General features: G+C 34.1%; 1 protein-coding gene across 3 annotated transcripts in view; it reads left to right on the top strand.

Moving 5' to 3' along the window:
- The first annotated feature begins 2,952 nt into the window (after window positions 1–2,952).
- LOC116338793 (putative cyclin-dependent serine/threonine-protein kinase DDB_G0272797/DDB_G0274007) overlaps window positions 2,953–15,690 on the top strand; it is a 144,024-nt gene continuing 131,286 nt past the window's right edge. The window contains exon 1 of one of the 3 annotated variants that reach the window (XM_031764276.1): window positions 2,953–3,053. The gene's annotated coding sequence lies outside the window, so the exon portion shown is untranslated. The remainder of the gene's footprint in view (window positions 3,054–15,690) is intronic. The other 2 variants (XM_031764291.1, XM_031764284.1) reach the window with 2 other exon arrangements.

Below are 15,690 nucleotides of genomic sequence, written 5' to 3'. Positions count from 1 at the left end.
TGCGTAAATTCCAATATACAATGAATATTTCCATTTGTATTATTATCAACACAACGTGAACCGTGAACCCAGTCCGATATAGTATTAAATTTAATAATTCATATAAAACGTTTCACATTTATTTTCAATATCTTTCAAGTTTCAGATTTATTTTCATCGCGTTTCACAAATTAGTCAATTTCAGGATTTTTTTTTAAAGAAATATTGGAAGTTGTATTTATTCTTATTCATTCGTTAATAATGACAGAAAATCAACGAATTCGTGCAATATACCAAAATATGCAGAATTTTTGGAAAACTTCTTCTACGCGCGAAGTCTTATGATGACAAAATTGTCATCGTTATTGCTACTGTATAAAATCAATGCGGTACAATAGTCATACTGAGCAATTTCAATACTGTTCTAATGAACAATGCTGGGGACGAAACCCGAATGTCACTGCGAAAAACGGTTGATTTATTACTTTCGTATCAAATGCTGGCGTTTGAATTGACCGTACGTATTCAATGAAATCGACATCAGAAACACCGTTAAATATCTCATGAAAACCATCAATTTAACAAATGACAATCAACAACAGCTAGAAAAGATGCGCATTTTATTCTAGTCAATTCGTGAAATCAGATGGCCAGTGAACAGATCATTGACGAAGCCAATTTGATTTAAAACATTGGGCATTCCATCAAGTCAATGGCGAACATATATCTGGCATTGCATCACAATGCTTCGAAAAGGAATGACACTTCGCAATTCGCATGGCTTCGATTTGGGACATTACTTCAAGTCGCCAGAAGAATGTGATCCTTCTGTGTAAAAAAAGCGACTATTTTGGACGAATTAACTGTAAACATTGAGTTAAATTTAGTTAACCGTCTGGTAACTTTAATTAATTAAAGTAAGACATGGTTAACTGTAGCAGCTAACTTCAATTGACAATAATCATAGTCGCCTATTTTGTCTATTGTTCCAAAATAATCGACTGAATAAGTGACGATTGTCGATGGTATTCCATACGAAATAATGAATTTATACAACTATAGCTATAGATTTTCTTACACCGCAAAAGATAAATACTTATCCAAAATGGTAATGGGTGAATTTTCGTTAAAAATTGTCGCTTGGGATGAAATACAAACGTTGTATTACATAGAGTAATGGTGTGAATAAAATGTTGTGCCTATTTTCCATTCACACGAAATATTGTCAACAGTTTGTTTAATGAATGCATAATTGGATCGAGTCACTCAACATGAAACTCAAATTACTAACAACCTATCTAATTGTGTGCGGTACACTTTCTCTATAACAGTCCTTTCATTTAATTTCTCACTTTCTCGTTCTTTCTGTCATTCATATTCTTTCTGCTCTCGACACTAATACATTGAAAATCGAATGCAATGCCAACTCACCAACGAACAAAAAAAAATGCAAATAACAATTCTTTGCAATTGAATATAAAAATGGGTGAAACAGATAGAAAGAGAGAACACATCAAAGTGATGACAAATTCAAATATAAAATATTGATCGAATACAATTAAAAGAATATAGTATACACTACACATCCACATTTGGAGAAAGAGACAATGACAAATTTTATCAAATAACACAAAATTCGGTCGATTCTAGTTTGATCTTCACCAAATTTAATCCAAACAATAACAAAAGAAGAGAAAACAACTAAACGACCAGAATAAATACAGGAACACCGAATGCAAATGGAAAATGACAGTAAAATATACAACACATAGTTTGAATCAACTGACGTTGAAAATGAAAATCACAAATGCCTATTTTTATAACAACGCACATCAATACCTATATAATATATATAAACGAAACCGAATTTAAGTTGAGAAAAAAGGAGAGACAGATAGAAGAGCGAAAAAAAGATGGAGTGAGAGATGGTCTCGGTATTCCCCTTTTTTTCTCGATTATGGTATGCTGGTTTTTGTATTCTGTTGTGTGCGTTTTTGGATTGAGTGACGATAAATATCTAAAATAAACGACCTACTATTGGTTTTCGTGCGAAAATGAAAATTCGTTTTCATCACGATTTGAAAATAAAGTGATAATCGAGGAAAATAAACACATAAAAGAATATTTTTGGGAAAATGTACGCGTTTGCGTTTGTGTTTATTAAAGAATGACACACTCATACCAATGCTGTTTCTTCGTTTTCTCATTGCAACGCAGCATACTCAATGCTATCACGCTGTGTGCGAGCGTCAGAATATTTCAACACAAACTTCGAAAAATTAATTCGATTAATCAAAGTTAAATATTTTTATTTTATATATGATCACGCTACAGACGGCTTTCACTGCGCAAAGTGATTGTAAAAAAATATTTATTGTAATGAAAAAAAAAATATGAGACCCAAAAACTTAGTTGAAATGGAACGCACATTACATTGAAACCAAAAATCTATTCGATCTATAAACAAATTAATTTGATATGCAAAATTAAATTTAATATAAACATGTAGTAGTATAATGCTCAAATGAGTTCTAGATGTGACAAAATCTCGAAACGCCTGAGAGCGATTATAGTTGCGATACAAATGCGTTATTGAGCGTTTTCTATCTTGAAACAAGATCAAATCTCACACACAATAGTGTCAGCGAATGCGACTCAAGATAGAATGACCAATACAGGGACAAGACGAAAAAGAAGATAAATCAGTTTGAGCAGAAAACGAAAAGAAAAATGTGAAGAATCAAATCGTTCGACTGAACAAATTTGAATGTATGCATGTGTGGTTTTTATTATAAAATTTGCCTTGTGGATTTTCTTCTTTTTTTTTCATAAAGTTTTTTCATCTTATTTCGTTTATATACGGTTTCCATTCGTTGAGCGTTCGTTTTTCTCGATTTTCACGGTTTGTGAGATCGATTGCTATCTCGCTTCCTCTGATTCGACGTTCATAATTTGCGCCTTGGCGTGCAGTTCTCTAGCCACACTGAGCTACAGTGTTTATTTAATGTCGTTTTACAGTTTAGTAAAGTACTTTGAGAGCTAAGTGTAGTGTAAAAGTGTTTTACTCGCACGCGGTAAGTGAAAAATCAATAGCCACATATTTTGTTGAAAAAGAAGAAATTCGTAAACATTTATGTCTCGCCATTTAAACGATAGAGTGACATGTTAAACAATTCAATTCGCTGAGATTTTTTTAAAAATCTCTTTATATTCACCATTGAATGTGGTGTAATTATACAAATGACCTTTTCATTTAGCGAATCAAATTCGAATTGTTTTCAATCAGGATTATTTTTTAAGTATTTTTAATATTTTTCGATGAGCAAGTGCATGAATTTGAAATATTTGATATTAAAATTAAAATTTATGGAATTTATAATGAATATTATAAATTGGTGACGATAATGATTTCGTATACGTAGTTTGTTTCAAAAGTGTTTCACAGAATAAAATGATTTGTGCAACAACCTGTCCGATTAAATGAATGTTTTTAAACCGTAAACTATATTTATTTTTTCTTTCGACTGAAACCAATTCGATTCAATTTCATTCCAATAAAAAATCGAATGAAGGAATGTCGTTATGAATATCGATTTTTTTTTTAAGTAAAAAGGGAAACAAAGAAGGCTGACAACAATTCAATATTATGAAAAATGTGTGTATTTCCTTAACTCAAATGACTATTTTTATCGAAAATTATGCGGTTTCATAGATAATCCAATCTACTCGCAATCGCAGTTATGAATTGCCTTTTTGCTGTCTAAAATATGTCACAAATACACACTCGCATGCTGTCGACGATGAGACGATTCTCGCATGTGCTTGTCACTTCTGTTTGGTCGAATCTTTTTCTTTTTTCACCTCAATGACCTACGGCTCGACTACTTTTACCCACATAATAACATTTCAAAAATAAAATTCAATCAGAACTTTCTTTCTGAACAGACAACAACGGTTGTCACAGAATGTAAATGTGATACGCCGCAACGATATTGTGTGTTTATTTAATTATATTTCGAGAGAAAAATTGAATTTGTTAAAGTATGTATTGAATGCCGTAACTAAATGTGTGTCTTGCAAACGTCTTCTTTTCTTTTCGTCTCATTTTTCACATTTTCGGTTTGTTTGGATATGAGGAGAATATGGGTGGTTTGCCAATTTTATATTGTACACCCAATTAATTTTGTTTGCGCGTAAATTAAATAAGATCACATCAGCATTAAGCAATGGGATTGAATTAAGGCATGTAAGAAGTAATTACGAAGCAAGTTTCACTTGCATTGTAATTTTCAAACTAGAATTGTAAATGGAACGGAAACAGACAAAAGCGGGAACTATATGCGCATAGGCATAGAATAAATTTCAAATAGACATAGAAAATCGGGACATGAAACACCTTGCATATGTATATAAAAAAAAACCTCACATGTTCATTATTATTTGCCAATATCCACATACAGCACATATTCGTGACTTATATGCTCGATGCATTCGTTTAGATTTGTTATCAGTGTGTAGACGATTAGGTTTTAGTGGCTCGTAAACAACGAAATATTTGGTGGCCATTTTGCACACCCACACAAAACTGTGGCCTGATACACCAAAATACATTCGAAAATTGTGCGATATGAATAAAAGTTTTATAATGCCCACCTGTTTAACCCTGCTGTAAAGTTAAACGATTCGTTTCAGTTTTTTGAAATGTTCAGTAGATTAGCATTAGCATAGATAGTGTTCGAAGACAGAAACCTAATATGCTTCATCAAGATTGTGAGGTTTGTGTTTGTTTTCTTGAAATTTCTTGATGTGGCTGGTTGTTTTTGAATTGAAACCAATGTACAAAAACTACGATCAAACTATGGTCCAATCATTGCTTTTGGGTTAATCCATTTTGACGCGGTAAATGTGTTTCATTTTTCATGGATTTTTAATTTACACGGCCAAAGTGTGGGTGATGACGCTTCAGATACAGACTGAAAATAGATTTCAAGCGGTGTTCGCTATGCTTTACTTGCCGATCTTTTTTTTAGATTGGCTAAAATGAAAATATTTCAGTATATATACTGAAATATTTTCTGTTTTGTCTCGGTTCCAATTCGGTTAAGAATAAAAAAAAAACGATGGATAAAAGAGAAGAGAAATTGTGATCGCGAATCCGTATTCAAAATACTACATGTACGGCATAGTATATTAAACAGCATCAATATGAACTACAATAGAAGCTATCGCGCTTTTGAACTATGAACGTAATGTGCGGCTCGGTTCATGAATAGTTTGAACACTTTATTTTACCATTGCTTGATCTCTGATTCAATCGTAATTCACACAAAATCAGTTAAAACGACAAATAGGTAGCAAGATAGAGGAAGATGGACGATTAAAGCAAAATACGCAAACAAATGATTTCTTCTTTTTTTATAAATGGATGTCGTTTTTTTTGGTTTCTTTTGTTCACTCATTTCTTTCTCTCTTTCGCCTCTATTTATTCTTGATGCACTCAAAACATCATCGGTGCTGTTGTTATTATTATTGTCATTGCACTTTTGTCTCTTTAAAGTTTTGTCGTCTATTAACAGCTAAACCAGAGAATCATTTGCCGCACACTTGTTGTGAAGTACACCACTTTATAGTTCGTTTGGGTGATTTGTTGTGCTTATTTTGCGGGATGGATTTTCGAAACGCAAATAGAAAATTTCATTGTTTAACTGAACAAAAGGATGAGATTGATCTGCTGCATTGTATGGTGGCGTTGGAGACAGCAAACAATCATGACATTTTCGTTGCTCGTTGCCTTTTGGTCCGTAGGTGTGAAACATTTTCCGTAATGTTGCTTTTTGTTAGCTCGAGCTCTTTGATTTTTTTTTGCTTCTTTTCCATTCCTCTCGCTCATTTTCACAAATTCAAAACTCAGTCAAGTTGAATATCTCCACTATATGCATCTGCTTCGGTATTTATCAACGATCTATATGCAGAAAATGTAATCCATTTTCAACGTACATGCCGCAACGGAGGAGTGCTATCACACAATTCCCAAACAAAATGGCTTACAAGTGTTTAACTCAACTTAATGACTTTGCCGCCGGACATAATTTCGTTTTCTTTCATAACCAATGACGCGTCCACAACCTTCTCAAGCACGTAAAACTTGTCTAAATTACATAGAGAAAATGAAGATCTCATTTATCTATAATAGGATTTGAGTGAAAGTTTCGTATCGCCCGCAACCCATTCGATTCGATGATTTTTCTTTGATTTGTATGCACTTGATAGATGACACGTTTGTTGAATTATGGTTTTGGTTTTTGGATGAAAATCTATCGAGGGGTTTTTACTATGTAAAAATTAGAGCATAATAGAAAGAAACTTGAAGAATATTTGTGAGAAAAAACTTTCTTCCATAAGAAAAGAATTGACAACGCAAAAACGACACTGGTTAAGCTGAAAATGTGTGTCTACCCCCTGGTCGTATATAGATTCGTTGAGAATGATTGATTTGAAATCATCATTTAATGATATGGAAACGTCAATTTGCGTAACAATAACAAATGTGGAAGATGTGAAAATCAAGACAACGTTCCATTTGTTTTTTACTTCTTCATCATTTATTTGGAAAATAACATTCAAGATGCGCAGTTTGATTGTCATTTTTCTCTTCAGATTCAGGCAAATTGGTAATCATGACATTAGTCATGACTATTTTCTTGGAGACTATCAGTTGTCAACTGTCAGTTATCAAAATAATATTATTTAAGAAAACTTGACGAAAAAGTATTTATTTATTTATAAAAAAAAACTTTATTAAAACAAATGTGTGCCATTTTGTTGGATCACTTTCTGCTATTATTTCCAACATTACATCTTTGCAGAAATGCTTGGATTGCTTGTTTTTGTGGTTTGATATTTTCGGTCGATGTTTGGTTCAGTCTTCATGTATTATTTTTATTCAAATTTTTTGAAAATGTCATCAATTCCTCCAGTGATTGGTCGACCGGCGCGACGCGCATCTTTGACATTAGAATTTCCTAAACCATTGTTGGGTGTGATAGAACATCTTCACTATACCCACTTAAGCCGTTTTCTTGTCTGTATTGAAGAAAAATGGTAAAATATAGCGAACTTTCGAATATAGCGATGTTTAAATCGGTAACTAAAAGAAAAAAAAAATGCTCAATTCATTTTTGCCAATCCAATAAAATGTTATTATTCGCTGTTATAAGTTTTCAAATATAACAACAAAAGCATACAACATCAAAGATGCATGAAAACGGGAAGAATAAGTGAAATGTTGATTCCCAATGGGGACCACGACACCTAGCAAGTTCATTGGGATTTCAGGTGATCCATGGATTTCTCGTACTTCAAAAGTAGTCGTGATTAATAACATTTCGAATACTTATCACGGTCAAAATATTATGATAATTATTCAAGTGCTTGAAGAATGCCGGAGTCTGTCTTCTCTGTGGTGTAACATTTTTTATCTAGAATCGCATCAAATGAGACAGTTAAAAATGGTTTTATTTCATTTGGCTATGATACGTCAAAATCAAATCCAAATCTCTGCCTCTGTCCCAACTTTTGCTCACGTGCTCTCTCCCTCACATTCGTCATATTTACTATGTTTCATCCGACATTTCCATTCAATGTGTCTCGTTCACTCTTTCTCTCAAGTTATGAACAGAGATTTTCGATATGTGTAGTTGGTTTCGAAGTTGTTGTATTCTTTTTATGGCCTGTCCATTTCATGATGTTATTATTGTTGCTTGGCTCGTTTATTGTTTCGTTGGCCTAAAGAAAGCGAATTGCGTCATAAATCACTGATGCAACCGACATAAAAAAAAAAAAACGTTGTATATCTGTGTGTCTAAATGTGTTTGAATACATTCGAGTGAATAACGACGGCGTCAGTGGCGGCCAGCTTATATTCATTTCACCTTCAACAAGAATAATGTGAACGATTGCCAAGATGAGTGAGACAGCGAAACAAATCCGAAACCGAACAGAGAGAAAATTATTCAACGCGCGCGGCAAACATTGGTTTTGAATCACAACGAAAAATTTTGTATTCACATGCAATGGGTGCGTTTTGTCCAATCTAATTCTTCTCTCTGTCGCACACATAAGTTTTGGAGCGCGCGTATTGAGACAAGAATTAAAGTATCCACAACAAACGTTCGCACAGAAAACTAATCTTTTGCATGAATTGATTTATTCCTCTTGTGTGTATGGCGGCACAGTGGAACGAGGAAAAAAGCTTTTGACATAAATAAGTATTACACGAAGGACAGACAATGCATTAATGTACAAAATAGACAGGAAATAAATTCAAAGTCATGGCATTTCTCCGATGTGGTTTTCTTTTCACTCTGCTTCTCTCCATCCTCGTTGAGTCTCACTCTACCATTTTTTAACCCATGCACCAATCCATTCGATATCAAATCTTAAAGTAAGCCAGTAGTGTATTGCCATATGCATTTTTCTTTACCGTCTCATTACATCTCTTTTGGTACTACTAACATTTCACTCTCTCTCTCTGCCCCTCTCATTTTTTTCACTCATTTTATTTGGTGTTTGTTGGTTTCATTGGATGCTTTCATTTTTCCTTGCTACTGTTCAACACAATCAGAGTTTGTGCCTGGCTTCAGTTCATACTCGGTTTGTTTCGTTTACTTTTTCCGTGCTCGAATCGTGTATGTATATGTGTGTACATTTGAGTTATGTTTGAGCGATGTTGTTTTTCACACTAAACATAATTCATTTACCAGGTGTCCAAATGCTGATGCTGTTGTTTGTTCACACACGACCAACTGTTTTCATGCGAAGCGTTGTTGTACGTAAAAGTTTTATTCAAAGCCACGGAAGTGAAATGTTCAACACCATCTACACCCCCAAAAAGAATAAAAAAAAGTACACTGATGGTTCAAAGCCGTTGGCAAAAGTATTTCTTAATGAATTTCGTATTAATAAACATTTTAAGGGCATTAGAGTACGCACATATATTCAGAGCATACAGTACTGATCGTTTGTGTCGGCCAAACCGTGAAATACAGTATTCTTGTATTTGCCAGAAGAAATATTAAAAATACACGAGACATGCAAGTTGTTGGAATCGGGATGGCTCAAATCCAGTCCAAAGCACTGATTTGATGTAAAAAAGACAGAGAGAGCTATAATAGATGCGGTCACAGCGACTCTCCGATTCGGTTTGCTTGTTAGTAGAAACGGCACCTTGGCCAAAAAATTTTCATCGTTGTGTGCATGCTTTTTGACTGCTACCGCAGCTAACCTATTTTATTGTTAATTCCCTTTCCACATTCCGGGCTAACTTGAATTATCATTCGTCATTCGATATGGCTTAAGCACTTGAAACCGTATGTGAGATTGTGTGTATGTGTCTTGGCATTATATGACACAGTCAAAACGGAGATTACATTTTATGAAAAGACCGTGCACCATCCATTCATTCGTCATGCAGATGATATTTTTTCTTTCTTTCTTTATTCTGTTCATTCTCTTACTGCTGTTGTTTTGTTTACCGCCGTTCATTTTAGGTACTTTGAATGCATAGATTGTACGAAAAATAGAAGTGTGAGCGCACATATAGTCAGTATGCATGGCATGCGAACAAATCTACGGTATTATGCTAATTTCTTTGTACAGGTTTTATGTGAATTGTGTAGTGATTTTTGCGTGTGTGTGAAAGTACAAAAGCCTGTCGCACATTTTCACAATATCGACATACATGCTTTCTATCTATTGACAATGATGCAATGGACACAATTATTTTCTCGACACCATACACGAATACACACTGTCATGAATAAGGATGAAAGGGTACTGACAATGCGATTCCCGCTTAAATAAAACGGGATGATAGGTTTTCTCGCATTCATTGCATCGTTATTCTGCGCCACACACACAACACAGCAATGAAAAATGAAAGAAAGTAAGAAAATCACTAGGAAAATCAGACGAATCTCTGTCGCATAATACTAATTTAGTCTATAGAAAAAATGACGTACATTATTATATTTTCAATATGCACATTCCTATAAACATGAAAAGAATTTTCACAATTTTTGTGGCTAAACCATTCATATGCAGCTCATACATTTTATTCTCACCACCAAATTCTTCTACCTTTTGTGTTCGCGACCCAAAATGGTCAGTTCCTGTGACAGCATTATTTTGTGGTTGACACGTCAAATGGTTAAATTATTGTTGGCGTTGAATTTTCGTTGTACTTCATTCTATGAGATACCGAAATATAGCCACAGATCCAAAGAGAAACACAGAGAGATGCATAAAGGGGCCGACAAAATATTATCATTTGTCAGATAATTCTACGTTGTTTGACACACTGCATAATGTCCAATGTATGTTCAATACCCATTATATACATGTTACAAATCTGCATAGCGCAACGATATTTGTATATGCATGTGCATTGCCATCCACTATACATTATAATATGTTTCGTCCATTTGCATTATTGCCATTTTGGGTATATTCGGTTTAACTGCGCCGGCAGCTTGGTTTTTACCAGGGCTCTCTCTAAATTCAGCTAACGTCATCACCTCGAATACATCTACTCTAAATGTTCTGTTCAATGTGAAACTTTGAATGTAGACATCTAAAATTCCAAGATAGAAGTCTAAATTCACGCAAATGTGTCTCTCCACTTTCATTAAATGCCCGACAAAAATTGACCGAATGCCGAAATGTCGGCATTTATCGGCAAAAATATACGCTTTTTGACGTTAAGCCCTGGTTCCTCCTTTGATGAGAAACATGCATGCTGGAAGGATGCTATGCAAACGAAATGGATCGGAACAAACTTTCATCGCCCATTCACATTATTTCAATATGTCCGATGGTCAAGTCACATGGATAAAATCCTCGCATCATGTTAACATGTTTGTTTTGCCATTTTACTACGATTGACGCTCAATATAGATAATTACATGCACACATTGTTGTAAGTGAATGTGAACTCTATTGGCGCATCATTTCGTGGACGCGATTTTACCAAAAAGTTGATATTAGTGACTTCACGATGACACTGTTCTGCAATATGGATGACAGCCAACGAATAGTGTTAAGTTTTAAAAATCGGTTCAGCAACGGCGATTGATCAAAATCATCCATCGCTTTCTTTGCCCATGTATGTGTTGAAGTTATACGGGCTAAAGCGACAAATAATGTGTTTTGAAACTTGAATCAAATGATATACGGTGTCATAATTGTCAATACAACACATCAAAATTAGCATAAACAAAATACAACGATTCTGACAATTTTTGACATGAATGATCATAACCAAAAATTAAAGTGACGAAAAATGGTTTTCAAACAAACTTTTGCAAATTTATTATTATGAATCCGGATAAGGTGGACATGTGGCAATGTTTGTTCAGGCATATCACTTTAAAAAATAGGCAAAACAACAGCAGAAAACCAAAAGTATTAAATAAAGTTGAAACTGTGTGATTCTGTCTGTCACTTTATACATATGTTTTTTTTAACTTTTGTTCAATCTTTGGATGGATTTCCCGGCTATATTTGTGAGCTTAGAGTTCAGAGAATACCATTATTTTTATTAAATACGAATTTACAAAACAGAATTATTCTGGATGTGTTATGCAAAAGTTAATTTTGAAACATTTTTTTATTATATCTGGTCTACATTACCACTTGGATCTTTTATTTTCAATCAATGCATTATCATTGATTTAGATCGAGTTCTAGATCCACTTTATAGTTTAGAAGTGTATGCTGGTGTGATGTTATTAAAATTTTTGAGCCTGCCGGCACTGACAAAAGGTAATGATTTTTTTCTCATCGACACGAAATGCAATACTTCCAATGAAATGTGTGCACAATTCATTTGAATAAAATAGAAAAAGCACTTCAACATATAGACTGTACTTTCCTTTTGTCGGTGAAAAATATAATAACATAAATCGTCATCTACCTTGGAATGTTTCTTTGAAATTTTGACGTGAAATAGAGATAGTGGAGAGATTGAATAAGTCTAGATGTAGAGCTTAACCGATAATTCTTGTATTTGATGTGACATAGGAAAAATGTTAATACAAACACTTTCATTTCAAATTTTGAATCCAAGAAATTTAAAAGAACTAACGAGAAAGCGATTTAAATCTATGTTATACAGACATAGAATACTCACATTGTACACGTTAACGCATAGTCTGAGCCATTTAGCAATTGTAAAGATAATGTTCGTTCTGCAATTGGCATTTTCACCATAAATTTCAAAACTAATTCTTGGCTTCATGCGAACAGAAAAACCGAATAATGCATATACGCTTGCACTAAAGAAATTTCATTGGAAATTGTCAACGCTCGAAAGACTGCATCGGAACGAATATCATATTTGTGACAAGTACAATGTAATTGCACAATTGAAAGGCGAAACTTCGAATAAAAAAAGTTGTTCGTTTATTCTTTCTCGTTTTCTTTCATTCGTATTCCACTCGGTGTGGTGTTGCCACCATAATTTTGAATGTTTGTTCTTTCTTAGATTTGGTTTTTCGGGATGTAATTCGGATTCGACTGCATGACATAATACACAGAAAAGAAAAGATCATCAAAAATACATATCTTTCTTGGTTAGTTTTAAGAGAAAACATCATGCACACAGCAACAACACAAAAGGCTCACACATTCCATCTGGAAATAGAAAAAGTTTTTTAATAATATTTTCTTTGTGTTGTGTGATTGTGATTCTGTAAAGAATCCATACGCAGGGAATGCGGAAAAATATATATATATATGTGCTAACGGCAGTAGCAATGGCAAAGTTATCCTGATGCGCTATTGCCACTGAAGAAGAAGAAGAAACAAAACAAAAACAAAATCATTTCAACATTGTCAACAATGTTAACAGGAGTCGAACGAGTGTGTATGTATTTTTGCCTTTCATTTTTATTGTTTGCGTCACGGAAACGGGATGTATGCATATATGTTTCCGATTAAGAGCCGTTTATGTCTGGTGCGTAGATAATGATGATTGAATTAAACCAATGCCAACAAAGTATCAGAATGATATTGCAGTACCTGCCCAGACTTTGTGCTTGGTTTATTTCTCTTTTTGTTACAAAATTTCAATTTTTCGGTTGATATTGGAAACCGAACTGACGTTCTTTTGTTTTAAATACTCATAGGTCGGATGGAAGTTTCTGATTTTTATCCTTATCTGATATTTTCCTATATTGCTGCGAAAGCAACTAACTTCATAAAATACAGTGAAAGTTTTTGTAACTTAATTTTATGGTTTCCGCAACAGTAATAGATTTGATATCACTCACACGCGTGCACACAAGAGGAAAAGCGCATCAATACACAAAGAATAAAGAGAAAAAAAATGCGGGAGAAATCTGAAAAAAAGAATTTTGTATGCTTTTCAATTAGTTTTACTTGTGCGTTTAAAGTGATGTGCCAATGTCGATGAATTATTGTAACTTAAAGTTGGATGTTGGTGGCTCGATATATTAAGCACTTTAGAATGTCAATTTAACTTGCTCGAACGAAGCGAAACCAATCCAGATCGAGGAAAGTGACGTGTTTTTTCCACAGGAATTAAACCATACCATCATATATATGGGGGTATGAGTGATAAATGATCGACTTTGTACGCAATAGATACTAAAACGGCGAATAGACCAACTGACTGATGCAGTTAAGATGTGTGTATGTACGTGCGAGTATGTGTGCGATACGCAGCAGTGTAAGCAGCATAATGAATATTGAACACATAATACACGAACAAGTGAAGGGGGTGGAAATCCAATCAATCTAACTTTGTGTACGCAAAAGAATATTAGCGTTGATGGGTTCGAACCGAAAACTTTTCGTGCTGACTGATGAATCATTGGAGTTTTTTTTACGATGAGATAGAATCCGCCCGCTTGCTTGCTCATTTTTTTTTCTCTCTCCGCTTCACATATCAACAGTTTACATCACAAACTCATCCTCTGACCCAAGACAATGATTTTCAACTTATGTGAGTTCACATTGTGAGATACATAGTACTAAACACATTTCATATAAATATGCATTTTTGTTTTTAGTTGTTCTTGTTATTGTTGTTCAGCTTGAGCATAAAACAGTATCATATGTTGCAGAGCACGTCTATGTTTGCGCGCATATCCTTAAATATTTTGATGTTGTCAAAATCAAAATAACCATAAACATTCTATGTAACACCACCGCCAACAACAATAATAATACTACCAAAAGCATTGTGGTTATTCTTTTTCTTCTTCATCTTCTTTTCGCTTGTTGTCGAAGTAGCTGTAGAATATTTTCACATTTTCTTCTTCTTTTTTTGCTTACCACTTAAAATGATACACACACACACACAACATTAACGACATATTATTTGCCATACCTACTGAAATTACTCGCATGTGTACCATAAATAGAAATATCGCAACACCACCATTCTCTTTCAATGTATGCAATGCTATTTTCGACTTGGAATTTCAATGGTTTTAATGGTTTTAATGCGACAATAAATGCATACGTATGTGTATGTCGTACACTGTGAACATGTCATTGTATATAAATATTAATGAAACAAAAGATTGAAAGAAAAAGGAGAGATATCGGAGTGTGAGAGAGAGTGGAAGCGACGAAAGAGAAGCGAGAAAAAAAAATAGCACGAAGGGAAAAAACTATGTAGCAAATTTTCAAATATAATCGGCTTCAACAACGGTACAAACTTGGATTCTTCATGGTATAATACGGCAAAAAAAACCATTTAAATCAGTAACGATGCGAATATAAGACATGCTACGCAACAAACAGACATGCATTTGAATGTATCCGTTTGTATGGTTCGGCTAGTAAAAAAGTTTTATGCTATGTTTCAATTTGTAACGAGTTTTTAGCGAAGTCGAAATTTTGCTCCAATTTCTGTATGCTTTTGTTTCCCCCACTTCTTCTCTCGCCCTGTTCATGTCATTGTATTCTACGATTACCGTGAATTCTTCTGGCTTCAACGCAAACACACTATGTTTGTACTGGAGAGAGCAAAAAAAAACATACTTTTTCAGATGCTGGATCACTTTGTATTTTCCACATCCCAATCATTAACTATCTTTCGGAAGCTTTCATCGCTAGTTTGTGAAACAATGCCAACAACATACATGCACACATTTTGTCATTAACATATTTTTTTCATACATACACTCTCATAACAGTTCAGCACCGTTCATTGTTGGCAATTCGACTAGGTGAAATAAAGTATTGCGAATGGAAATTCATACAAAGTAAATGGACGAAAACGAACAAACAAAAGAGTTATGCCTATCGTGAACATATGTTTCAACACATCAATGTGTGTATTTTAATATGAAAGTTCGAAAAATCTTTTTATTATCTCCCGGCGAACAAACCAAGTGAAGTGATGTCGCGCGAATTGAGCTTCCCCGCAAGCAACCAATATACATATAAGCAAGCACATTTCGATGTGGAGCATATGTTAGTTTTGTGATGCGATTAAATTAATCACATAAGTTTAACTGGGCTTATATTATATAAATTCATTAAATTAATGGAGATATTTTGTTTATGTACGATGAAATACGCTGTCGCATTTTGTTGTATATTTTCGTCACTTGTATTGAATTGCTATCGGTAGCACACACACACACACACACACACACACACACACACACACACACACAC

This window comes from Contarinia nasturtii, unplaced genomic scaffold (genome assembly GCF_009176525.2).
Source record: "Contarinia nasturtii isolate CC-2019 unplaced genomic scaffold, AAFC_CNas_1.1 Cnas_scaffold_78, whole genome shotgun sequence".
In the NCBI taxonomy this organism is placed as follows: domain Eukaryota; kingdom Metazoa; phylum Arthropoda; class Insecta; order Diptera; family Cecidomyiidae; genus Contarinia; species Contarinia nasturtii.
This window is presented reverse-complemented; position numbering and strand designations above follow the sequence as displayed.